This window comes from Lissotriton vulgaris, chromosome 8 (assembly GCF_964263255.1).
Source record: "Lissotriton vulgaris chromosome 8, aLisVul1.2, whole genome shotgun sequence".
Classification (NCBI taxonomy): Eukaryota; Metazoa; Chordata; class Amphibia; order Caudata; family Salamandridae; genus Lissotriton; species Lissotriton vulgaris.
The window spans coordinates 527,095,755-527,121,988 of NC_141696.1; positions in this window are offsets into that span (position 1 = coordinate 527,095,755).

Here is a 26,234-nt window from a genome sequence, read left to right on the forward strand (position 1 = left end):
GCAGGAGAACAATACAAAGTCGCATACAAACGTTTTAACAAATCCAGGCCCAAGAGATTTTCACCACATCCAGTAGTCAAAATCAACGGAGCTTCAAGCTTACGTGGCCCAATTGTGAGTGGCAATAGGTATGAAACCGGATTGCTAACAGGGGCGCCAGAGAATCCAACGGAAACATTTGTTAAGCCAGACAAAGGTGCGCCGGGGAGTTTCGAATGCATGATGGAACTTTTCGCTGCACCAGTGTCCAACAGAAAAGGCTCAACGACGCCCGATGTAGCAACTGCGACGTAAGGCCCTCTCTGATCAACCGGAACTGATACCACTCCCTCTCCTTGTCTATGGCTGTCCTAGTAATTACTGTCATCAGTTCCCTGATCGACGTAATAATCATCTACATTATACTGCGCAGATCGTCCTTGCGAAGATCCACGTTGATCAAAACAATTGTTAGAATTTGATGAATTGTCTGAACGATCATTGGGAGCACCTCGACCCCTACCACGTAATGTCTGCTGAAAACCACCACGACCTCCTCTAGATGCGTTACTACTATTACGCTCATTTAAAGCAGGACAATGGAATTTTAAGTGGCCCTCTTGTCTACAATAGGCACACTGGTTGTACCCTAACGATGATCTCTGTGAAGAGGAGTCATTTCGCGATTGCGACCTATTAGATTGCGGCTGCGATCGATTACGTTGGTGCGAATCATTCTGATTCGAACGCGGAGGATACACTTGCTGCAACAACACCTTAGTTTTAAGTTCTTTCGTCTTTTTATCAGCACGATCGTTCTCCTCTTTCTCCCTATTCTCATAATATTGTGCTGTAGCCAATATTTGAGCAGATGTAGAGACAGCCCACGCACTCTCAAAATTTTTTAATTTTTTGCTCAATTCGGGTAATAAGTTTGAAACAAATTTATCCACAAACAACCGCTGAGCACCCTCAGTACTCATATCCTGACCGCTATGGTCGATGAATGCCTCCTCAAATCTCGTAAAGAAATCGGAGACACTCTCGTCCTTCTTCTGTTTACAAGCTGACAATTTGTCCCAATTCACCCTCATAGCTGGCATAAGTGTTTTCATTAGTGTAATTATTCTTTGAGGGAGATCAACAATCAACTGCTCGGGCTTAGCACCACCAGTTTGCAACCCATCCGCCGCTAAAATGGCAGCCCAATCACCACCTAATTCGTTTGCGTGATTTTCCTGACGAATCTTAGCCCATACCGGTTGAGGTACGACATTGCCAAACAGCATATCGATATCGGCTAGATTCATTATCGTAGCGTCTACGAGCTGCGACAATTCTTTATAGTACCCTGCAGGATTTTTGCGAGGGTCAGGCAAAGATTGCTTCACCTGTAACACTTCCGATCGTTTCCATGGGAGATGTATCCATACTCTCTGGAAGTACGGTGGAATAATGGGGTTAGCATTAGGATCGCCTGGCATCCACACTGGTGGAACTTCACGCATGGGAAACTGACCAGACGGATCTAACTGTCTCTCAACATCCTCAACAAACAATGCTTGAGGTATCGGAGAGGGACGAAGAGATAACAATTTCTCAACAGCGCGTCGAACATTAGTATCCACTATCATTCCGCTCGAGAACTGAAGCTGTAGATTAGTCAAAGCGGTTAATACATCTTCCGATGCATCAGCCGATATTTGGTCACGCAGAACTTTACACATTTCTTCGAAGACAAATCTTTGTGTCGGTATATTGAACTGACAAAATGTATCAAGCACAGTACGTGGAGGATTTCTAAACGGGTGCATCATCCATCCCATCGCCATATTATACAACGCAGCACGTTCCCTATTACCGGGAAGTTGGCTACGCCTTTGAGGACCGTCCGAACCAGCGGACTCGAGAATAGGTCCAAGAGAATTAAAGAAGCTAGCAGCGACAGAAGGAGTACGGCGTCTAGTAGTTGGAGAAGTATACGATAGAGTAGAAACGAGAGAAGGAGTAGAAACAGAAGAAGCAGTAGGCGTAAGTAGAACAGGAGCAGTAGCGGGAGCAGGAGTATGTGGAAGCATAAGCGGAGGAGCAGTAGGAACAGCAATAGGCAAGGGAGCAGGAACAGTCGGAAGAACAGGTAGAGGAGCAGGTACAGAAGCAGGGACAGGAGCAGGGACAGGGGGAACCACAGGAGCCGTGGTACCCTGTACGTACGGAGGTGGTGATTTCATAAGATAAGACATTAAGGGATCCTCAACTAATTCTTCCTTTTTATCCGACTCCGTTGGTAAAGCGGGATAACATTTATCTATAGACATACGCTGAAGCCTATCAAAAACTTCCTTTTCCTTTTCCTCCTTATCACACTGAAACTGCTCCGCTTTCTTTACAATGGTAGCAACACCATCTCTCTGATTACGTTTAGTCTGTCTGATCTCTTTCTGTCGGGCTTCTTTACGCCACAACCGAAAGGCATCAAACATGGCCGGCCTTGACTTTTTCTTAAACAATTTAGCCTCGAGGTTATCTAAAATGGGGGTCTCAAAACTACCATGCGGTGGCCAACTAAGGACACCGTCTTTTCTAGTATAACGAATCCAATATTCATTGCAGGTGATCGGACCTAACCCGTGCTTACTGTAAAGCTCATAAGTTGGAGTTCCAACCGGAGGTATCGGACACGAGTCCTCCAGTCAGGAATCCGCACCACAACGTCTGAAACAACTGAACAAAGTACTACTACCAGGCATCTTGCACACTAGCCGAGTTTCACAAACGTCAAGGGTTACGGGATTTACCAAGTCCCAGCAAAGAGCGAAAACCCTCGGTTTTTGGCAACTGCAGATGTCAAATAATACAACAAAGAACCAAGTACTAAGAACCACAAATGCAATGGAACCATGCAACAACTAAGAACCACAACTAAGGACTCTGGGAGCGACCCACAAATACTTAACTCAAAGATCGATGACGTCACCAGGAAGGCCCGTCAATCGTCTCGCTGTACCAAGGTCTACGCCAGGCGCCAAAACAGGTCTACAGTCAGGGCAGCAGTCCATCGCAGCTGTCAGGAGGCGGGAATCTTCGCGGGAAAAGTCTTCGGGCCACTTATTTCGACAACAGGATCGATGAAGAGGAGTGCACCTTCCCTCGGAGATTTCACACGAAGTTCCTCACGATCGTCGGGCTTGGACCGGTACCACTGATGCAGCCCCACGTTGGGCGCCAACTGAAGGACTGGGTTATTTAAGACCCAGTGGTGCCAGGGGACAACACCTGAAACCTTCGTGGGTTACCTGTTCCGGCGTACGAATGACAGAGACACGGGACACTTCCTTCGGCGTCAAAGATTCGAGGTTTATTTACTGCAGGGAACACAGAAGTCACAGGAAGTACAACAAGTGTAAGTTCGAGGAGACTGCTTCAAATTGCAACAGTGGATCGCTCCTTTTATACACGTTTCTCTCATAAGCTAACATGGTACACAAGGGTTTACAACTTGGTTCCCATAATTATCCCCGAGAGGGGTCGCTTTGATACATTCAAGGTCCGGAATATAAGTACAGAAACATTTGGCGGTTCCCAACTGTAAAAACCCATCTTCCCAACATTAGTACATTCCAATCGGCAGTAAACAGATCGAAGAAGGAACAAGAACAGGTGTAGAGGAAGGCAGATACAGAGGGGAGATCGGAAAGGGTGTAAAAGGGGAGGTATCAGGAAACACGAGCTACAGGCATCAAAGGGATGTGCCTAATGAGATGCACGGCTGAGACAATAGTCCGGCACGGCAAGATGAGCCTCGAGCGGGGCCATCTGCCTTACAGTATCATCCCCCTCGTCATGAAGACGATTTCAAAGAACATGTGTCTTCCGCGGATGTCTTGGGAATCCCAGGGTCGCGAAACGGGCAACGTCCGTTCGCTGACTACTTGAGGGCAAGAAACAAAATGGATGCCATATCTAAGATGGAACCCGTGGGTACAGATGAAAAACCCACGTAACAAATGACCGGTTTAGGTTAGCACAGCGAAACTGCGCACACCCACTAAACTCGTCATTTGCGGTTCGTAGATACCAGACTCGACCATATTCGTGCGAGTCGAAAACACCACTTACAATCGTCACGGAACCTCAAGACCCAGTACTACATCCAGATCTCTATGGTTGTAATAATTCAAAACCCAAAAGATATTTGGGGATTCTATTCTCTCCTATAGTTCAGGATTTATATACACTTAATTTTGTCCCTCTGCTTTGGAAGGTCCGATTAATGTTTGCCCGCTGGGATTCATTACCCATATCTATTCTTGGTCGAATTGCTCTGATTAAAATGTCAATACTTCCTCTTTTTAACTTTTTATTTTCCACTATCCCAGTTTTTTTTGCCTGGCTCTTTTTTCTCTAGTATAGAATCTATGTTTTCGGCATTTGTCTGGGCAAAAAAACACCTAGAATTGACATACGGACTCTATACGCAGAAACTGAACATGGCGGCCTCTCTTTACCAAATGTAAAAGATTATTATTACGCATACTTTGCACAGTACTTAGATAGATTTAAAAATACAATCCCAGGTGTGGGTTCATTTATAAAAAAAAAAAATTTGATTTAATATGTTTAAAAGTCCAGATCCCATCCCCACTTCTTGTGCTGAAATCACCCAAATTTGTTCGATATAAGACCTTAAATTGGTTTTTCAAACGAGGAGATGCCATGCTTAAGAGATATTCCCTCCCCCTCCTTAACTTAACAACTCCCCTAATTGGTGCTTTCGCTTTTTTAAGGATTAAGATTGAACCCATAGGTATTGTAAACTGGGGTCGTGCAGGGTTTAAAACGTTAGCTGATTTCATGGGGAATGGGTCCTGGTTAGCTATCAATGATATGACCCGCTTTAATTTTGGTAACTTTTTGCTAATCGGGTCCTATATTCTGATTTATAAAACTCTAGCACAATTAGACCCCAGGAATATTAGTACCCCTTTTCCGTTAGCAGAAGACCCTTTTGTGAACAGCGTTATAAAGAAACCTGGGGAATGGAAACATTGTTTGACGCAAAATCGGGAGGAAGGGTTGCGCTCCAAAGCTATACGCAAATGGCATACGCAGGAAAAGTTAGTGTTATCTTCCGATATATGGAAAACTATTAATTATTTTAACTTTGGTTCATTACGTGGAGCCAATTGGCGAAGAATGTTATTTTTTAGCAAATGGCTTTTGTACCGCACTCTTGTAAATATTGCCAAAATGCATTACAACACGTCTGCTAATTGTTTTAGATGCTCTCATTGCGACCTAGCAAATTGGTATCACATTATGACTTACTGCCCAAAAATTAAGTCTTTTCTGGGATGACATTTTAGCTTTTTTTAAAACCTATTATGCGATTTCAATTCCATGCAATGTAAATATACTATTGTTTGGCGTTGATCTTGATTGTAAACTTTCAGTTTCTTTGGCAAAATTGGTTTATATTGCAATGGCTGTTGCTAGATCACTGTTATTACAGAACTGGCGTACATCACAAGTCCTGGTGTTTCATGAATGGTTTGATGAAAGGATAAGGGTCAGGAAATGCGAACAAATGTATGCAAAACGAGTTGGGGGGATAAAAAAGTTCAAACAGATATGGGGACTGTATTTTGAGTAATTTTTTGTATATTTTGTTGTTTTCAAAGGAATGACAGTGTACCTTTGTGAACATTTTCTACTTTTTGTTTCTGATTTAAGTGACTGCCGATAACTTCAATAAAAATTTTAAAAAAAGACTTTGTTTAAAAATGTTAGACAATAGTGGAGCCCACAGATTTCTCCCCAATGTAATATCTCATTAAGCCTCCTGACAAAAAGATGTAATCAATCACTGAGGCACAAGCCCTCCGATGAATTTATGGTTTATGATTAACCCCACAATTAATAAACTCGAGCATATTGACTAAGTCTAAGTCATGTGGGGTAATGTAACTGCCTAGTTTGTGCCTCTACGTTTGCTAACGTTGGTTGCATGGCAAAATGTCAAATCGCCCATTTCATCAGTTATTTAAGACAATTTAGAATTAAATCCCCCTGAGACATACAATTACACTCCTTCATGAGCGACCTATACCTGTCCTTTAAATCGTCAACAAAATCAAACAAACCAATACAGTTAATGGTAATTATATTCTCAAAATCATTATTGTGAAAATTAACTAAATAAAGATGGAAATTATTCATTCCTTTGCAAAAAATGTATTTGAATTTCAAGACTCTTTATTTCCACAACCTTTACACCTACTTTCAGAGTCAATTTCATCTAGATTGCAAATCGGGCTTTTGGCTTCCCAAGAACGAGACAGATTAGCGGGGAATGAATAACATGCATGGCAGTCACAGATTTACGGGTAGATAGCTCATGTTTCCAGAAGAAAAATGATGTCATATTTGTTAATTACAAATATCCAATCAGGTAAAGGCAGCTTTGAGCTGAGCCCAGCAGCATGCCAGCTGAGAATGTTAATGGAAGGCATGCAGTTATTAGTAATAGTGACTACTTCCATGCAGCAATTGTAAGACCCAATGGTATTGCATCACTAGTTATACCAACAAGAACAGATATCTATTTCCTACTGGAATGTTATCTGGTGGTGAAGGCTAGTGAAATATCAGGGGTTTAACAGTCACCCAGTACAATGAATTGTTCCTTTCACACTGAGGGGAAGAATAGTAATACATCCCTGCTTCATTTCAGATCACTTTGAAAAGAATAATAAGATTCTCACATATGTTTTTTCAGCAATTTACAAAGATATATTGTCAAGGCAGAATTTTGCAAGATAGGCTCAACCAGCCCATTCTGCTAGTTAATCCATCCATCCATTCATTAAAAGACACACAATTTTCATAAACATACAATGAGCTCAACTATACCTACACAAGCCATAGTTGTTATGGTCCTCTTTCAATCATGATTAAATATTGAATAAGTTATCAACCCTTATTTTAGTCCATGAATGTGAAGGGAGATGACTCAGCACTATTTGTCTAAGCACAACATTTGCTGTACCCTACACATGCACGTGTAGAACCACTGTTATACAGTAGCGGCTCCTGGAGGGAGTGCTGCGGGCAGGGGAGGGGTAAGGTGGGGGGTAGTAAACTACGGCATATGGCCGAACGGAGGTAAGTACATAAATAAATTAAATGAATTACATTGTGCACGCCACAACTCCAAATGGCAATGCAGCATGCGCAATGTAATTAGTTTTATTTATTTATTTATGTTTGTACTTACCTCCGTTCTACCGTATGCCGTAGTTTACTACCCCCCACCCTGTCATGATCCTTGTGGAAACCTGGCTTAATGATTCCTTTACTAGTCTCTTTTCTTTCCCTCCCTATTCCGTCTTCCATTCTGTTTATGAAGTCAGGCAGGGAGGAGGAGGAGTTGTGATTTACAAAAACATTCTAACTTTTAGACCTCATCCTGCTTTTCTCTTCCACTCCTCCAAGGTTTATCTCTTGGAAAATATGCCTACAAAGCCCCCAATGTTAGAATGAAGGCTATTTATCACAACACCTTCTTATAAAAATGCATGGGGTTTATTACATCTCAAGTAGTAACCTTCAAAAACTCCATCTTCTTAGGGGATTTCAATTTGCATTGGGAAGATGAGAACAGTAAATTTGTGAATACTATCTCTTCCTTTCTCCGTGCAGTGACCTCTTCAGAAACCACACACTGCAAAGCCTCCATTTTAGACCCGATCATTTCCAACGCCTCCCTCCTAACAGCCAGTGACCTCATCCCAGATAAAGGGTCTCATTGCTTCCAAATCCCCTTAAAGTGACCTTTTCGCATTTCATAACTTCAGGTCCATTTAAAAAGGATAACTCTGGTTCCATGATGCAAAAGCACTGATATCAATTCCAACACAAACAAGTTTAACAAGTGTATGTAAGTCCTGATTGAAGAATTTGTAACTCTAAAGAGCAAGGGGACCAGGTCTAAACTTTCTTCCCCCTGGGAAAGAATGGAGACAGTCACACTCTCCTTTCAAAATCTAACTCCACTTAGAGCTGCGATAAGGAATAATAAAATCGTATTTTCTATATTAAGTCTACTCACACCACATCCCTCCTAGACTCATCCAAGAACACACCTAAACTCCTTTTCAAAGTGACTAAGTAGTCATTATACTCATAAAGCTTTATTTTATATACACAAAGTGATTAACAAAAGGAAATAAAATCCAGACAATCAAAACCAACAGACATCACAAAAGGACAAAGAAATGTTAGATAGGGCTCTACATATGTCATCTTTAAAAGTACAAAACCCCTAATTGTGCATGTGTGTAATTCTTTGCCTTCTCAACTGCTTCTGTAGAGGAGATAAAAGCCATTTGGGTTCAGGATATATCTTTCCCTGATAGCTGTACAGGGTACAAAAACACACCAGGGTAGCCTAAAGCCGCCCGGTTAAATTACAGGTTCGTCTGGATAGAAATCCACTTAATCAACAAGCAAAGAGCGAGGTTTGTTTGAGAGATATGGACAACCAAGGTCTTCATGGGCAATATAAGGCAATATAAGAAGGTTTTCCTGGAGGTTGACTCAGAAAACATCTAGCAAATTGGGTTTCCACCTGTTGCAAGGTTAAAAGCGCCATGTTACCCCATATTTCACTGCAGTAGGCTGCAGATGGTACACAATTGGGGCTTTATATCTGCAGCATGGCTTTTACTGCCCTATTTTTTATTTTATAGGCAAAGTCATTCATTCATTAATCTTTATTCAGTTTAAAAAAACATAAAAGATACAAGATACAGTTCATACATGTTAGGTAAGTGTAATTACAATTAATTGTTCCATAATTCACCCTTAGCTGTCATAATAGGTAAAATGTTATCTTTATATTATGAATCCAGTTTCACAATGTGTTATATAATATACATACAAATACTAAGCCTGCTATTCAGTACCTTTAAATCAATAACATTTTAATGCTAAGCCTACTAGTCACCCCATTGAAATTTCATACAATAGAAGGAAATGTGAGTTCTAGGCAGAGAATTAATAACGTGCAAATGCTAGGAAAATACAAACAGATACTTAAAACTATCTATATGAGTTCTGGGCAGAGAATAAAGTGAAGGTGCCAGAAAAGTGCATATAGATACTTAGAACAGCACAAGAAAATTGCAACATTTAAGTTTCAAAATCATAACCGTTAAAAAAATAATGTTTTAATTGCTTGCATTTTTCTTTTTGTATTGACAGCAAATAAGTATCTACTAACACTAAAAACTATTTTCTGTGAAGTATCTGTTTTCAAAATCCTTGTTACTTCTGAGCAAGACCTGGTTCCCAAATTCCGGTAAATAGGTTTGATCCGTTTTCGCCTTGAGATGTCATATACTGAACAGAAAAATAGTAGATGGGAATCATTTTCTACTGTGTTTCGTTGGCGTAAGGGGCAGGAGGCATCACTATCATCACTATTTTTTCATGCCCATTTTGCTGTATTAGAATTTACTTGCAAAACACCATAGCAGACCTTCATATATAGAGATTTTGCCAATTGTGGTTGGACTTCGTCCAGATAATGCTCGAAAAGTGGGAGTGATTTTGTAAAGAAGAACTGCAATATCTGAACTGTGGGAGATACTCTTTTGCATAAATGCCCAATTTGTAGCTTTCAAGATCAATTTGAGGATGATGTCAAAGAGATAGGCGCTTCTCAATAATGGTTTAACCCTAGTTTGCAAAACCATGTGCGCATGCGCTTGACCCACTGAAGGCTAATACTCTGATCAAGCCTTAGGATCTCTTTTAACCCTTCTTCGTAACTTGTGAGCTCTTCAGTGATCCACAAACACACCCAAAATAGCAACGGTCTCAAAATAGCCTGATGGTCTATGTGCTTAATATTCAAATCTAGGGTAATAGGAATCATGGGTGTGCGTAAAGGAAGACATAGCAACACCCTGAAAAACTTGTTTTCCTCCCCCACAATCATATTCCTGCTAGTAGCCCCCCAAAGTCCTGCACCATAGAGGCAAAGTTAGAGACTGAAGCAGCAGCCCTAGAAAAAAGATTGTTCAAAAGCAGTGCCCATGAACCTGCACGGTCAAACTATGCCACCAGGTAGGAAAATATAAATAAAATAAATAAATGTAAATCCAGTATTTGAAAAAGTGCAAACAGTTACCCAAAGGCTTCCCGGAGCTGGGGTCAATTAGGAAGATTAAGCAAGCTATTGCCGAGAGTCACATGGTGCTGGGCAGACCTGCCGCTGGTTCCGGGGATCTAACCATGAGCCCCAGATTCCAGCGCTAGTCACACTGGCCGCGGCACCACGCCTCATCCCTTATGCTTTGTAGTATAAATTCTTCCCTTATGCTCATGGCTCTACCCTTAACAAAAGATTTAGGGTTTGATTTGCTCTTGGCAGATGGGTTACACCCTCACAATGGTGACAGATATCCTGTCCACCTAAACATAAATCCCATTATTTCCTATAGGATTTATATTGCATCTGACTGGATATCTTCACTGTTGTGAGGAGTAACCTGTATGTAAAGATCTAAATAAGGCCCTTAGTCTTAACAGACGTGGGGACTGCAACCATAACAAATGATTTAGAATAGTTGGTAAAGAGTTTCAGCGAGACCATAAAACTAACAAAGTTGTCTAACTGCTATTGTACAACAGATGCCGTTCTCACCAATAAAAGTGCATCTTCTGTGTATAGCATATCAGGTATAAAGCGGCTCCCAATGTGTGGTAAATATATACTATCTGCCAGTCAGACTGATTGAATATTATTGATAGAAAACATAAATATAAAAGGTGCAAGAATGCATCCTAGGCTTACATTTCATTTGATCAGAATGGGCTTAGTACATAAACCATCAGTGTGATATCTCACTATGCTGGACATAATAATGTGCACATTTCATAAAAAGTACACAATATCTGTGTCTAAGCAGTGAAACAACTCCACATCAAATCTAAGGTTCCAGTATCCATATGTGATGATATTGTGGAGAAAAAACTGACACCCACTGAAATATCTTTTCCTTCAGATTCAGGCAATCTTGCAGATACCAAGCTACGACATAAGTCACATGGATCATGGGTGCAGTTTGATACCATCTGATAGAGGGAGCTAGTGGACACCATTGTTAAGGTCAAACCATCAAATTATCTCTCTGATACTATACCTAAATGTGTTATCAAAGACCCTGCAAAACTGGTCCTTCCCCACTGGTCCACCTTGGTGAACTTCTCTATTAAACAAGGCATCTTCCTCAACTGTTTAAAAACAAGTTGAAATTCACCACATTTTAAAAACCTCCCTGGATCCCAATGGGTTGAAGAGCTGCCAAGTTATCTCTACTCTTTCCATCTTGCTAGAAATGTTTTTCACACCTTCAAGTCGGGGGTTAGACAGGGACAACACAGAGACCACTTTTCTGAAAATTGTTGATAGCTCCCTAGGGATCCTGACTCCAGCAACTCCTGTCCATTTGCAAATGTGATCTGTTGGCTGCCTTTGATACAGTCAACCACTTCACCCTGATCAATATCCTAAAAGAAAATATGGACATTGAGCGGATAATGATTGGCTAGTTCATCTCCTAACTGGCGAGCTCATCACAACCAATGAAAATTGGAAGTTATTTTGCCAACAAAGTCTGTTAGCTACAAGGGGTGGCACAAGGTTTGATCCTGTCACCAACCCTGTTCAATTTTTATCCAGAACCACTCAGCAAAATCCTCAATAGTTTGGGATTTGTTCTACTACCTGTACACTGATAACACCCAGGTTAATATGGAAATCTCATCCCTAGATGATATATTCTATTTGTCTAACACCCTGGCAAGAATTCAACAATGTATGTTCGCCTATCATCTCAAGCTTGATCCTGCTCAAATTGAGCTCTTGTTAATCTCTCTCCCAACAAAAACAACTTCCCAGTACACAAGTGGTTTTAATACTTCTTTGGATTGCAAACCGCCATCATCGAGAATGTCAATCTTTTTCTCCAATAGCTCATTTAAGATTCAAAGGCACATATCATCTATGGTCAAACTCACTCATCTCCAACTAAGGCTTAAAATTAGTAGACCTGGTTCTCTCCGGACTGGCCTACTGGAACTTGCTTCTGTACGGACTTCCAGAAGCTCATTGGTTCCCCCCACAGCAGTTTGTCAAACAGCAGCTCACATTGTGACATTTCACAAGAAATCTGACTATATCACACCCATCCTGCTAACCCTTCAGTGACTCCTCATTAAAGCTAGAGCTCAATTCAAAATTCCTTAGATTGTGTAGTAAGTCTTGCATGAGTGTTCTCCTACCTATGTATCTAGAAAAGTGAAAATCTCTGGTCCTCAGGAAACATAGAATGCCTTCTGCTGAAACATCCTAGCTTCAAGCACAAACACTGCTTTAATTAATACTTTTCTTGAACTGCAACAAGGATATAGAACTCCCTTCCCCCAGTCCTCTACACAACCCACTATCTTGCCTTCTTTAAAAATGAACTTATTACCCTTCAAGTCAAAATATATTTGTGGAAAGATTATTATCAACCAGTTGCTTAAAAGTCTCCTGACCCTTTTCACCATCTCTTTTTTTATCACATATTTATTTATTTATTTTAAAGGATTTATATAGCGCTGGCTGGACCCAAGAGTATCAGAGCGCTTTACAGGATAGGTTAATCAAAAGACATGTCCAACTAAGTACAGTTGCTAAAATAAGGTACAGTTGTTAAAATAAGGTACGGCAGTTGAGCAATAAGAGTGATTTACAGATGGGAAGTTTAAAATCAAGTAGCAAATTGAGGGTATTAGATCAGGAGGACAGAGAGGAATTGTATAGTAGGTCAATAGTGGGAGAAAGGCGAGAGATAAGGGTATAAAATTGTGGGCGGGAGGGGTGAGGTGAGATTATAGGTAGAGGCAGAGCCTATATATGTAAAGAATAGAGTGGTAATTCACGGCCAGAGACAGTAAGCATAATTAAGGACCCCAATATTTGTTGAGAAGGTGCAGCTTGAGGTTTTTTTTTAAGCAAGGGTACGAAGCGTTACAGCGTAGATCTTTGGGAAGAGTATTCCAGATGGACGGGGCGTTACCAGAGAATGAGCGAGATTGAGTTGCTTTCTTTTTTTGTTGAGGCGGGATTATAACAAGGGCGTTAGTGCTCCTCAAAGTTCTCAAAGTCGAGTTTATCTGATAGGTAAGAATCGTTATTTTGTTGAAGGGCTTTGTGAGTGATACAGACTATCTTGTAGATGGATCTGCCTTCGATTGGAAGCCTTTAGAGGTTTTTGAGAACAGGGGAGATGTGGTCGTATCGCTTACAGTCAGAGATGAGCCTGGCAGCAAGTTTGAGAAGGGATTTGATAGGGGCTAGGAGACTTTAGGGGTGCCAGCGAGCGTGGCATTGCCATACTCTATTCGAGATAGGACCAGTGATTGTACAACTGATTTAAAGACCTCAGAGGGGATGAACGGGAGCACCTTTTGCCGAGTTTTTTATATGGGTAGTCAGATTGAAGTTCTGATCAATGCTAATGCCGAGCGATTTGGCCGAGTTGGAGAGTGTGAGAGAGCAGTTTAGAGCTTTAATGTCAGTGATCCTTTGTTAAATAGGGAGTGAATTGTTCTTGGGAGAGAATAGGATAATTTCTGTTTTGGGGGGTTTAGTTTGAGGTGGTTTTGATGGAACCATAATTGAATCTTGGTCAAGGCATCATTAAGATGTAAGATATCATCATGGGATTTGATCTTGTAGTATAGTTGGGTGTCATCGGCGTAGAGATGATAACTTATTTTTGCTTGTTTAAGAATGAGGGTCAGGGGTTCCATGAAGAGGTTGAAAAGAGTTGGAGAAAGGATAGGGCCCTGTGGAACACCCAAGGAGACAGGTTGAGGTTTGGAAAGGCAGCCACTGACTTTAATTTGTTGGGTTCTATTTCGGAAATAGGAGGTGAACCACTTGAGAACATCACTGTCAAATCCGAAACGGTCTTTGAAAATGTTGAGTAAAGTGACATGGTTAACAGTATCAAAGGCAGCAGAGAGGTCAAGAAGAATGAGGAGGGAGGCTTCGCCTTTGTCCATGGACTGATGTAAGTCATCGATAATGTTGAGCATAGCTGTTTCCGTGCTGCATCCTGTTCTAAAACCTGATTGTGAAACGCCTAAGAGATTGAATGTGTCGATGTGTTTGTCCAACTGTTTCAAGACGCATTTTTGAGGGCTTTGGATAGGAAGGGAAGGTTGGAGATATGGCACAAGTTGTTTAAGTCGTTCGTATCTATCGCTGTATTTTTGATGATGGGAGTAATTTGGCCTAGTTGGAGGGAAGCTGGAACAATACCAGTGGCAAAGGAAGAGTTGATAATATTGGTCCATATTGGGGCGATGATGTGTTAAAGTTCTTGTACAAAATGTGCAGGAAGAGGATCTCTGGTATGCGAGGATGGTTTAAGCTTGGAGATGATGTTCAGAACATCCTTTTTTGAAACAGTACCAAAATTACTCCAATATGAGTTGTTTTTTAGCTGGGGATCGGTAGGGTAAAGTTCAAAGTGGGTGGTAGAGACGGGGGGATGGGAGGGATCCTGGGGGGTAGGGAAGTGGAGGGAAGCACAGGGGGAATGTTAGTGAGGGGGTGTTGGCTAAAAGGTGGTGGAGTTGGGGCGAAGGATTGATCAATCTTAGTGACTTTATCAGGGAAGAAGCTAGTAATTTCTTCACATCTCTCAACAGTAGCTAGTAACTTTGGGGGAGCTGAGGTAGTTTGGTTTTTAACAATGTTAAAAAGTTCTCTAGGACGGTTTCTATCCTGATCAAGTTGGGAGCGGAGGAAGGACGCTTTTTCGTTAAAGATGTATTTTTTGTAGTTGGCCCCAGCAGATTAGAGGTGGAAGTTGATTCCTCCAAATGCGTTCAGTCTGTGTGAGAACTCGTCTCTCTTTCTTTAGGTCAGAATTGAACCAGGTCCTAGACGGAATAGTTTATTTTTAGTTTTAATTTGGCTGGGGCAATTTGGTCAAGGACTTCAAGGATAGAGTTATTGTAATGTTCAGAAAGACCTGTGGCACTTTGGGAGAGAGGGGAGAGCTGTAGTTGAGATATTAATGTAGATTCCCAGCTCGTCTGGGGAATCAGGTGAAAATTTCGGTTTAGTTTCTTTTGTTTGCTGGAGCAAGAGGCAGAGGGTGGAATGGAGTTGTTAATGGTGAAGAGGATGAGGTGGTGATCTGACCAGTCAATGGGGATGATGTGGGAAAGAGAAGCCAGTTCCTTGCTAGTGAAAATAGCATCTGGGGTGGCCCCTTTGGAGAGAGTTGGAGAATTGCAGATTTGCGTCAGGTCACTGATCCCAAGAAAATCCTTTATGAGGTTAACTGCCGGTTCGTCATCTTTGTTCCAGTGTATATTAAAATCCCCTAGGAAGAGGTTTCTGGATTTGAAGAGCGATGATTGAATAAGAAGATCAGACAACTCCTCAGCAAAGGTAAGAGGGTTTCCAGGGGGATGATAGTTAATATGCAGGCAGATAGGGGGGGGACCCTGAATAGTAAGTTCAGCACCAAGGCATTCAAAAGTAAGAGCGCGTCTCACCTGCTCGTTTCACCATACTCACCTGGGCCCATAAAAACATACACACTTTGAACAGGTAAACCTGCGCTAATCAAAAATGTAATTTAACCTTTTAGGACCTATACCATTAACTTACCAATCCATCCCAACGGTACCTATAGTCCTAAGGGATCAAGGGAGTTAGCATAATAGGTAGTAAATAAACATTTGTATTCATAAAATGCCCCAAACTCAGGAAATCTTTAAACACTTTATCTATGTAAATTCTTAAATGTCATAGTCCATTCCAAGTCAATTAAAGCTCGTTCAATTAAGAAGAAAATAATCAAAGCAAGGTAATGTGAAAATATTACGAGACTTTCTTTAAGCATAGAAAGATAGGAAGGGTAAGAAAAGGGAGACAGCACATTGACATACCCACAGAATATTATAATTACCTAGAACGGTGTGAAGACCAACCCTGGCTACGGGCTGGGATAAAGGACAGGACCCTGATCGTTCAGGTGCCAACAGGATAGGACAGGTGCAGACCAGAATCAGGACAAGTGCGGACCAAATTGGATCAGGACAGAACCACCGCAGGTCAGGACCGGCACCCACAGCTAAAGTGCAACGCCAGCGTCACAACCCTCTCTGCAGCTAACAGTTGGACCACGATTGGGTTATCGATCTCCTTCCCAGAACCCCGATTGGGTTATCAAACTCCTTCCCAAAACCCCGATTGGGTTATCGAATCTTCTGACAGAGTGCTCCGCCAGCACTTCTGCTCTCAATCGCCTATTGAGTACGTTGGGTCAGTGACAGGTCAGCTATTCGGACAATCTAACTAGCTAAGCCTTCCTTAGATGTACCATTTTCCAGGGCAGTGTACCCCCCCAAATGTTGCAAGTTCATGTATTCCCTCAATTTGATTGGTCAAAAGACCAGCAGAGGTCATCACACCATACCAGTTATGAGGTCAGTTCATTCAAATATTCAAATTAATGTTCCCTCCCAAAGTTTTATTTTCCCATGCACTTTTATTCCTCCTGGGTGTTTCAATAACAAATACAATGAATACAAAGATTGGTAAGTTGTCTTCCTTCTTGAGGGTAAAAGTTCATTTTCCCAGGCGCATTGCAGGCAAGACTGTCACTGGCACAGATCCAATGCCATAGCTTGTGGACTCGAGGGAATTCAGCACATGCACGTTGAGAGTCCAAGATGGAGTTCAGCAATGACACATCAGGCCCAAATACGAGCTAGTAGCAAAGTCAAAGAGAAATAATTTTAGAACAAAGAATAAAGGAACGCACTGTATACCACTCATCTCTACTCTATTCCCATTACTTTATTTTAACTATAGCGATAGTGATTAGGCAGAACAAGCAGGGTTTAGTACAAGCAGAAGTGCAAGTATCAGCATGTGAAACATAGAGCAGCCATTTTTAGTTCTAGTGCGCAGAAGCAAAGTTTCCCACCAAAGCAGAGAATACCCCATGTCACGTGAGTGTGATAGACGCATGCGCAGAAAAGTTCCCACATTGCGACGGCTATTTTAGATCACTCGAGTTACTGTTAGTAAAAGCACATAGAAAAGCTTCCCCTAAATATTAGAAATGTTGTTTGGTGCATTATTAGCAATACACAACATGTTTATTAGTGCATTATGTGTTATTTCGAGAGGGTTGAATCCGAGCAAGTCTCTTTACGAAATCTTGCTCCATCAACTGTTTTTGCTTAGGTCTGCTCCGGGCGATCGTCCTAACCTGTTCTTGTTAAGGACATCATGCCCTTGGGCCATGTTACTCTTTCAGTGCTTTGTGTATGTGTATTTTTTTATGTTTGGACAAACATTTTTCTCTTGTAAAGTGCTCTAATTCTCAGGGACATGTTCACGCTATATAAAATCACAAAGAAATTCATAGGATGATATGTCACTCTGTTTGATGGACGAATCCTGATCCCAATATTAATAGATAGCACGGCAGGACCTGTGTATTTGTTCCCTGCCGATGAATAAGAAAGAGCTTGATAATATCAAAGGTACCATATGGAGATGACAATATAAATGAATTAAATCTTACTGGGAAGGCTATTACAAATGTTTGGAACTGTGGTCAGAGACAGAACTGGTCATTTGTGGTTACGTGCTTTCGTGAATGGAATGCCAGGCACCTTACTCAACCTATGATACCCTCATGACATTTAATACCTTCCATGTGCATGGGAGCAGTAGAAGCTGTGGTACCAGAGGAGGTGGACACTTGGAAATATTGTGGAGGGAAACAGCTGAATGCAATATAAATGCATTACTAAAGCAGAATATACTAAATTCTTGAGGTAGCTCTGCATTTTGCTGACTTCGCCAGACTTTGGAATCCAAGCCATAGAAGACACTCTGAGAATAGACAAAGCACAGATAGTTGATGCTATTTTGGAGTGTCATAAATCTGATTATCTGTCAGTGTTGTTTCAATATTTCCTGAGTCAAAATATTCATATGTCTATGATCTAATAGTTAGCATTTATTAGAGAAGATGGACGTATGTGACACAGGGTAAAGTTAAAGAAAATCCCAAAATTATTTTGATTGAACAGTTTTCAAGATATATAATAAATATGGGCAAAGTAGTCCCTTAGAGATGAAAAAAGTTAGGTATGTGTTTGAGCACATTGCAGGACGCGCTTACCGATCGTTTGCAGATGCCGTGAGGGGAACGGCTGTCCTTTGGGTCCTCTGCTCACGCCGTGAGGGATACGGCTTGCTCACATTACGGAACATAAGATGTGCCAACGCTACAAATGATGTACTGATTTCAACATGACGACCAAGTCACACGTTGACATTAACAATCTCTTGTCCTGGTAGGAATTGGTGTGCACTGCACAATGCTGAATAAGGAGAGAAATAATGGAGATTGCGGTTGAAATTCTTTAAGTGATTCAGAATAGAGGGCTCTGTTATTGTGGGTAATCAAAGGCTATGTTTGACTAAGATAACAGTTTGCTTGACCATTGGAACTTCCTTGAAATCACTGTTTTACTGTCTAAGTATGAGCAACCCTTCGGAAATTACTAAGGCTCACATTTTCACCGTAAAACACAAATATGAACATGGTGAAATGGTGACCTTCATGCCAAAGACCACCATTGGCTATGATATAGAACACATTTACAACTGATAAAGAACATTATTAGCAGGCATGTTCTTAAAGCATAAAGGTTCAGCCAAGATATAACTTACTGACCAATGTTAAGTTTTCATCTGTGCCACAGAAACTGCATATGAGCAACTGTTAATGGTCAAGTCAAGTATTTCTTTATTCGATCAAACAGGTTCATAAAAGCACATACGTATAACATTAGCTAAAATCAACAGACTACAAGCGCAGTCCCTTATATGAGGTAAGACAATTCACGACATAAAGTGCAAGTGCAGTAAGACATAAACTCGACACTGCTTAAACAGTAAGGACAAAGGCCCAGATGTACGAAGCCCTTTACCATTTCCTAACGGGCCAAATTGATATTTCAGCCTGTTAATAAATGCTAAATGGCCTTTTCAGATGTACAAAGGGGCAAAACCAGTGGCAATTTTTAATTTCTACACTGTAGAAAGCACACATTTCGACCGCAATTTAGGAATCATAGATGGGGAATACCTATTTGCGGTTCCTAAAGCACATGTACCAAGCATTTCCTAAATGCAAATTGGGCATTTAGGAAATGCAATTACCATTGACTTCAAGTCAATTGTAACCGTGTGCAAAATAAAAATATGCTTTTGAAATCCATTTTTTTATCATGACATGAGGCGCACATATGGCACTAGTGCATATGTGCACTTTCATGTGCACTAGCAAATTTGGGGTGCCTACAGGGGTGCCATAAGCCCAGAGGCACCCTTGGCCTTGCAGTTCTTTAATTGCGATTTCCTATTACGAAGTTGCAATTTAGGAAATACAAACCATTTCCTATTTCACCCATAGGCAGGAATGCAATGGCATTTTCTCTTTGCGATTCCCTAATAGCAATTCCTAATCTGTGTGGAATTGCTACTCAGGAATCAAACATTTTGTAATTATCCTTTTGAATTTCTTAAATAGCAATTCCTACTGAGTCCTTATTTAAGAAATGCAAACGGGAACCTTAGTACATCTGGCCCGAAGTTTGTTGCAAAAAGTACCTTTATTTGGTACCTAGGAACAAAAACCATATATGAAAAATCAGCTGTAACTAATTAATTAATAGTAAGTAATAACAATATTAGAGTAAACCAAAAATCATAAAAGGAATTATGTAAAACAGCCAAGGAACTAGGGCCAAGATATTTAAATCCATTTAGCATTTATTAACGAGCTGAATCGCTATTTCAGTTTGTTGAGAAATGCTAAATGGCATTTTCAGATGTACATTGGGCCAAAATTGATCACAATTTACAAGTTCTACCCTGAAGATATCGCAAATTGCGACCGCGATTTAGGAATCTCAAATAGGGATTACCTATTTGTGATCCCTAAAGTACATGTACAAACTATTTCCCAAATACGAATTGAGTTTTTAGGAAATACAATTACCATTGACTTCAAGTTGATGGTAATCATGTGCAAAGTAAATAATTGCAAACAAAATGATTTTTTTTGTTGTAAAATGAAGCGCACATACGCCCCTAGGGCATATGTGCACTTACATGTGCACTAGGTAATTTGGAGTGCCTTAAGCCCAGATGCACCCTTGGCTTTGTATTTCTTTATTAACGATTTTCTATTAGGAAATTTTAATTTAGGAAATTCAAACCATTTCCTATTTCGTCCATAGACGGAAATGCAATGGTATTTCCTATTTGTGATTCCCTAAGAGCGATTCTTAGTCTGTAGGAATCGCTATTTAAGAAATGCAAATGGGAACCTTAGTAAATCTGGCCCTAGGATACATAAAATTTTCATAGCAATCACAATATGCATCACAATGATATCCAAGTATAATAAAGCTAAAAAGTAAATAAGACTTTAAAAACTCCAGAATAAAACATACCAATGGGTCAGTGCGAAGCAGCAAAATTGTAAAGTAGGAAGGGAAACACATAATTGTGAGAAAAGTTATCATATGAATCAAAATCCTATAGCTAATTCTGATCTTGAGAGCCCAATGGATGTAATTGATCACAGCATAACAAGTATCTTGTAAATCTAGGCACTGGAGGAATAATAAGATATCTTTGTATGAGGAGAAACACTTATGGTGTAAGATTGGGCACACAACTAAGGTCTTGGAATTCTGTATAATTTACAAAACAGCAAAAAATGTGGGTGTTGATTGTAATGAGATAGTCACACGGGCAACAAGGAAGTGATGAGGACCAGAGGCCTCTTAATGGAAAGTCCACTAGGAAATGCACTGTACCTAATCATAGACGAGTTACTTAACCCTTTCGATGCTGATGATGAGCTCAGCTCGTCATCAGTCACGGGTGGCGTGTGCTGATGACGAGCTGAGCTCGTCATGTAAAACGGTTTTGAAAAAAAAAGCCGCACAGCGCAAAAATCACCGCAGCAGCGATGCGGTCAAAATCTGTGCTCAGGGTGCAAAACCCATGAGATGTAAGGTTCCATTACTTGCGTGGACGAAGTTCCATAGATAATACCCTTACCATGCTGGCCAAGCTACGTTGCATGTAAAATGTGGTCTTCACCTCCTCCTTCATTTTATTATTAATATTTTGGGGTGAATTAAAAAGGTTGGGGTAACCGATGTCCTGAAAGTATTGCTTAATATATGCTAACCAGGGGATTTTGGACCAATTATCTTGGTTAAGACTATCCTTCAGAACAAAGTGTGAGAAGTGAAACTCTGGACAAGACCAGACCCTTATCCATAAAAGTAAAGGTGAGATTTTCATGTGGTCCTCGATATAGGAGACACCTGTTTCTACATGGGTAATATAACTTGCTGTTGATTTAGGAACTGCAAGCAACCTGCATAGAAATGTATTTGTCAATGATTGCAGGGTTGCACAAAGAAGTGTAACACAAAACCCCCGACCTACATGACCCACCTGAAAAACATTTACTGTGATTATGTGTTAGAAGTTCTTTAAGGGGCTTTGCCCTAACGTTTGTGCAAAACAAAAAATTGTCTCAAATGCTACTGAAAACTTGTGTGCCCTTTGAACTGTTAGTTGTCAAGAATTGAACTTTCAAAGAAACGTACAAAATGTAAGGGAATGAATGGTTGTAAGAAGTCTAACCACTGGCAATGGCTCATGGTAGCATCAGAACCCATTGTTCTTATCCCCACCATGCCATCTCATATTAGACATAGCCCTACGCATTCCTACAGAAACAGTTTAGCCGGAACTGCCAAGGCAGGTCCTTTCTGAACCAGAACACAAACTATAAATGCATATTTCCATTGTTTCTCTCGTGTTTAAAACACTTTAGCTACTTCAATGTTCATTTAAAACAGTCCAATTCTTTTCACAGTAGCGTAGCCAGTGTGCCATGGGCCACAGTCAACCAAGGAAATGGTCCCCAAGGCTGCTGTTTGAAATATGAAATATAGCAATAATTAGAGTTCTGTAGGCCCCATGGGCCTCTACTCCTGCTGCACTAGTGGGAGCTACGCCCCTAATGTCTTATATTCTTCTATCTGAAACTTCCATATGTTCTTAATCCGACCTGTGTATGATAGATTTTAGGAAATTCTTATGGCCAGTAAAGCACATTTTTGCCTTTTCACAGGCTTTCTCTTTGAGGAAGGAAACTTTGATTATGAACGTCTTCTAGCAAAAAGCAAATAGTAGGCTGTCTGGGAGAGTTAGTCCTATTTGCGCATAAAACAACGCGATATCCAACCCATTCCAATCCAAACAAGTTTTATTGGACAGTTTAGTCATAAAAGCGTGATTTCATTATATAAAATGTTTCAACGTGATATCAAACGCCACACAGTCTGATGAAAACGTTTAATGTACTGAAATGATTTCCCTTGATGTAAACTGCATAATCTGCCTGGCACAAGCATGAACAGATTTATGTTTTTTAATAATGTATCGCCAGGGCACAAGTCCTAGAAAAAGAAGTGGGGGGACGCCGTCGCCGGAAGTGACGTCAAAACAGGAAGTGACGTCACGAAAGGTGGCTTGCACCATCGGGATCATTGCCTCCCCTCGCTCTCCCCTTAAATGCGATTGCATCTTAGAAGCCAGCTCTGGGAGTGTCAGACGGGCTGGCTTTAAACTTACACGTCATGCATCAGTGGGAATTTTTTTACACATGCAGGGCTCGAGCTCGTCCCAGAGAGGCCAAAGACGGAAATCCAGCTGTTTGGCGGGGGGGGGCGGCGTCCCCCGGTAAAATAAGCGGGGGGACGCCGTCCACCCGCGTGGTACCCCGACTCGAGCCCTGTGTATCGCTGTGTACTCAGAACTATTAAAACGGCACCAGTATGTACACATGTGATAGTGATTCACGCAGGAAAAATCTGCTTAATTGCCCTGATTTCTGAAAGCTTTTGTAGTGCATCTTCAGCAGTATAATCAAACATTTCCGCTCCGATTCTGTTGCATTTCTTTTAAATAAACAGTTTCATTTCTAGTTCAGAGCTAGCATTTCAATATTATTCATTAAAATTGACGCCAGTAAAATACACCTCTTCCATACCTACCAATTTAAACAAAAATCTCACGAAGTGATGAGGGGGCGGGGCCTTGGAGGGGGTGGGGCCTCGTGCCATGAAAGAAGTGCCTAAGAGGCACTTTTGCCCCCACCCGGCCCTAAGCCCCATCCTCCAAAGACAAAAACAAAAAGCTTTCCCAAAACTGCTGCTCATGTCCTGAGGTGTTTTCGCAACTCTTAATGGAGGTCGGGAGTTCAAGGCCTCAGAAAACGAGCTGGAAATCCATTGTTTACAGTGATTTTCAGTTCCCTTTCCCTACCACCATGTGATATTGGCTCCTCACCTGTTGACCGTGTGATGGGAACCCATATTGTGTGTCACAGGGAGGCACCGTGTGCGTTGACAGGTCTGCTCTTTCCAGCTACAACTCATGCAGTGTGTAATAAACACATATTGGAGTCTTCACTTATACAGAACAGCAGCATATAATTTACAGTCAGTTCGAAAATGGTTTTCAACAGTGGCGTTTCCTCGAGGGATTGCTGCGGGGTGGTGGGGCGGGGCGGGGTAGGGGCAGGGTAGGGGGTAGTAAACTCCAGAATGCGGCCGAACGGAGTTGTGTATATAAATAAATCAAACAAATTACATTGCGCGCGCTGCAATGCCAAATCGCCGTTGCAGCGAGCAATGTAATTTGTTTTATTTATTTATTGATATACACAACTCCGTTTGGCCGCATTCTGGAGTTTACTACCCCCCAGCCTGCCCATCCCCTGCCCTGCCTCACCACCCCGCAGCACTCCCTCGAGGAGCCGCCACTGGTTTTTGAAGTGGTAAAATTTAAGACACAAACACTGGAGGAGATTTGCGCCTCCTCTCCACAAGCCCTAAATACCCTACAGGAGATGGCAATGCCCAGGCAAATTCCCTTTACTGGTACTGGAGGCACAGGGATTAGTCCCCCAAAGTGAGAAGATTTAATCGTATCTCCGACAATTAAGAGATCGCTATTTCCCCTATAGATCTTGGCTCTCTGTATGGCGAATGGGATTCCAGGTTCACACATTAAAAACTAGCCTTAAACCAAAGCTTAGTCAATAACATTGAACAAATGGTATCCATCCAATTATAGGTCACATTCAAATGAAGACTTTTGCACAACCTAGTTTGGAATGTTGTACAAAGGTCTCTGATTGAAGGAGTGCTACAAAATAAAACAAGCATTTACAATGCAATGGTCTCTGCAATATTATAGGTAGAGCTATTAGAATTGCTCATTATTTTTTTAATCTTTTTTGTATCCCTAAATAAATGGCATTGTAATTTGTATTGGCATTAGCTTTGTTTTTTGCATATGTGATACCTATTGCATTAGCAGAGAGAGAGTGAGGTAGTGAGATAGAGAGAGCGAGTGAGGTATTGAAATAGAGAGAGAGTGAGGTAGTGAGAGAGAGTAAGGTAGTGAGATAGAGAGTGAGGTAGTAAAGAGTGAGGTAGTGAGAGGGATGTTGTGAGGTAGTGAGATATAAGCATAGAGTGATGTTGTGCTGTAGTGAGATAGAGAAAGATGTAGTGAAAGAGAGAGTGAAAGTGAGTTAGTGAGATAGAAAGAGTGAGGTAGTGAGAGAGTGATTGAGGTAGTGAGTGAGTTTGTGAGGTAGTGTGATAGAGAGGTCGTGAAAGAATGAGGTAGTGAGGGTGAGAGTTGTTGTGCTGTATTGAGATAGAAACAGAGCGATGTTGTGAAGTAGTGAGCTAGAGTGAGGTAGTGTATGAGAGAGTAAAAGTGAGTTAGTGTATTTGAGAGAGAGAGTGCGGTAGTGAGATAGAGAGAGTGAAGTTGTGGGGTAGTGAGAGAGTGATGTAGTGAACTTTACAGAGAGTGTGTCGTGATATAGTGAGAGAGAGATAGTGAGATAGAAATAGTGAGGTAGTATATAGAGAGAGTGTGAGGTAGTGAGATAGAGAGAGTGAAGCAGTGAGTTAGAGAGAGAGTGAAGTTGTGAGGTAGTGAGAGAGTTGTGAATTTTTGAGAGAGTGTGTTGTGATCTAGTGAGGCAGTGAGAATGAGATAGTGAGATAGTAATAGATAGAGTTAGTTAGTGATGTAGAGAGAGTGAGGTAGTGAGATAGAGAGAGTTACGTTGTGAAGTAGTGTGTTAGAGAGATATAGTTCCTGTGGTAGTGATATTGTGATGCTGTGAGAAAGAGAGTTGAGTAGTGAGGTAGAGATTGAGGTAGAGAGAGAGTGAATGAGAGATAGTGTAGTAGTGTGAGAGATAGTGAGTTAGTGAAAGAGAGAGTGAGGTAGTGATAGAGAGAGTGAGGTAGTGGGGTCGGTATAGTGGAGCTGAGGAGAGAGTGAAGGGATGGTGCAGTGAGAGGCTGAGGAGAGTGCATCAGTGAAGGGACGGTACCATCAGAGGCTGAGGAGAAAGTGCAGCAGTGAGTGATGGTGCAGTGGAGGAGTGAGGGCTGCAGCCTGGATGGGGGGCGGGGCTGAGCAGAAAGTGCAGCAATGAAGGGACGATGCAATGGGGGGCTGAGCAGAGTGCATCAGTGAAGGGACGGTGCAAGGAGAGGCTGAGGAGAGTGCAGCAGAGAAGGGACAGTGCAGGGAGAGGCTGAGGAGAGTGCATCAGTGAAGGGACAGTGCAGGGAGAGGCTGAGCAGAGAGTGCAGCAGTGAAGGGACGGTGCAGGGAGAAGCTGAGGAGAGTGCAGCAGTAAAAGGACGGTGCAGTCGGGGCTGAGCAGAGAGTGCAGCAGTAAAAGGACGGTGCAGTGGGGGGCTGAGCATAGAGTGCAGCAGTGAAGGGACGGTGCAGTGGGACTGAGGAGAGAGTGTAGCAGTGAAGGGATAATGCAGTGAGAGGCTGAGGAGAGTACAGCAGTGAAGGGATGGTGCAGTGGGGAGGAGGAGTGAGTGCAGCAGTGAAGTGACCGTGCAGTGAGAGGCTGAGGAGAGTGCAGCAGTGAAGGGACTGTGCAAGGAGAGGCTAAGGAGAGAGTGCATCAGTAAAGGGATGGTGCAGGGAGAGGCTG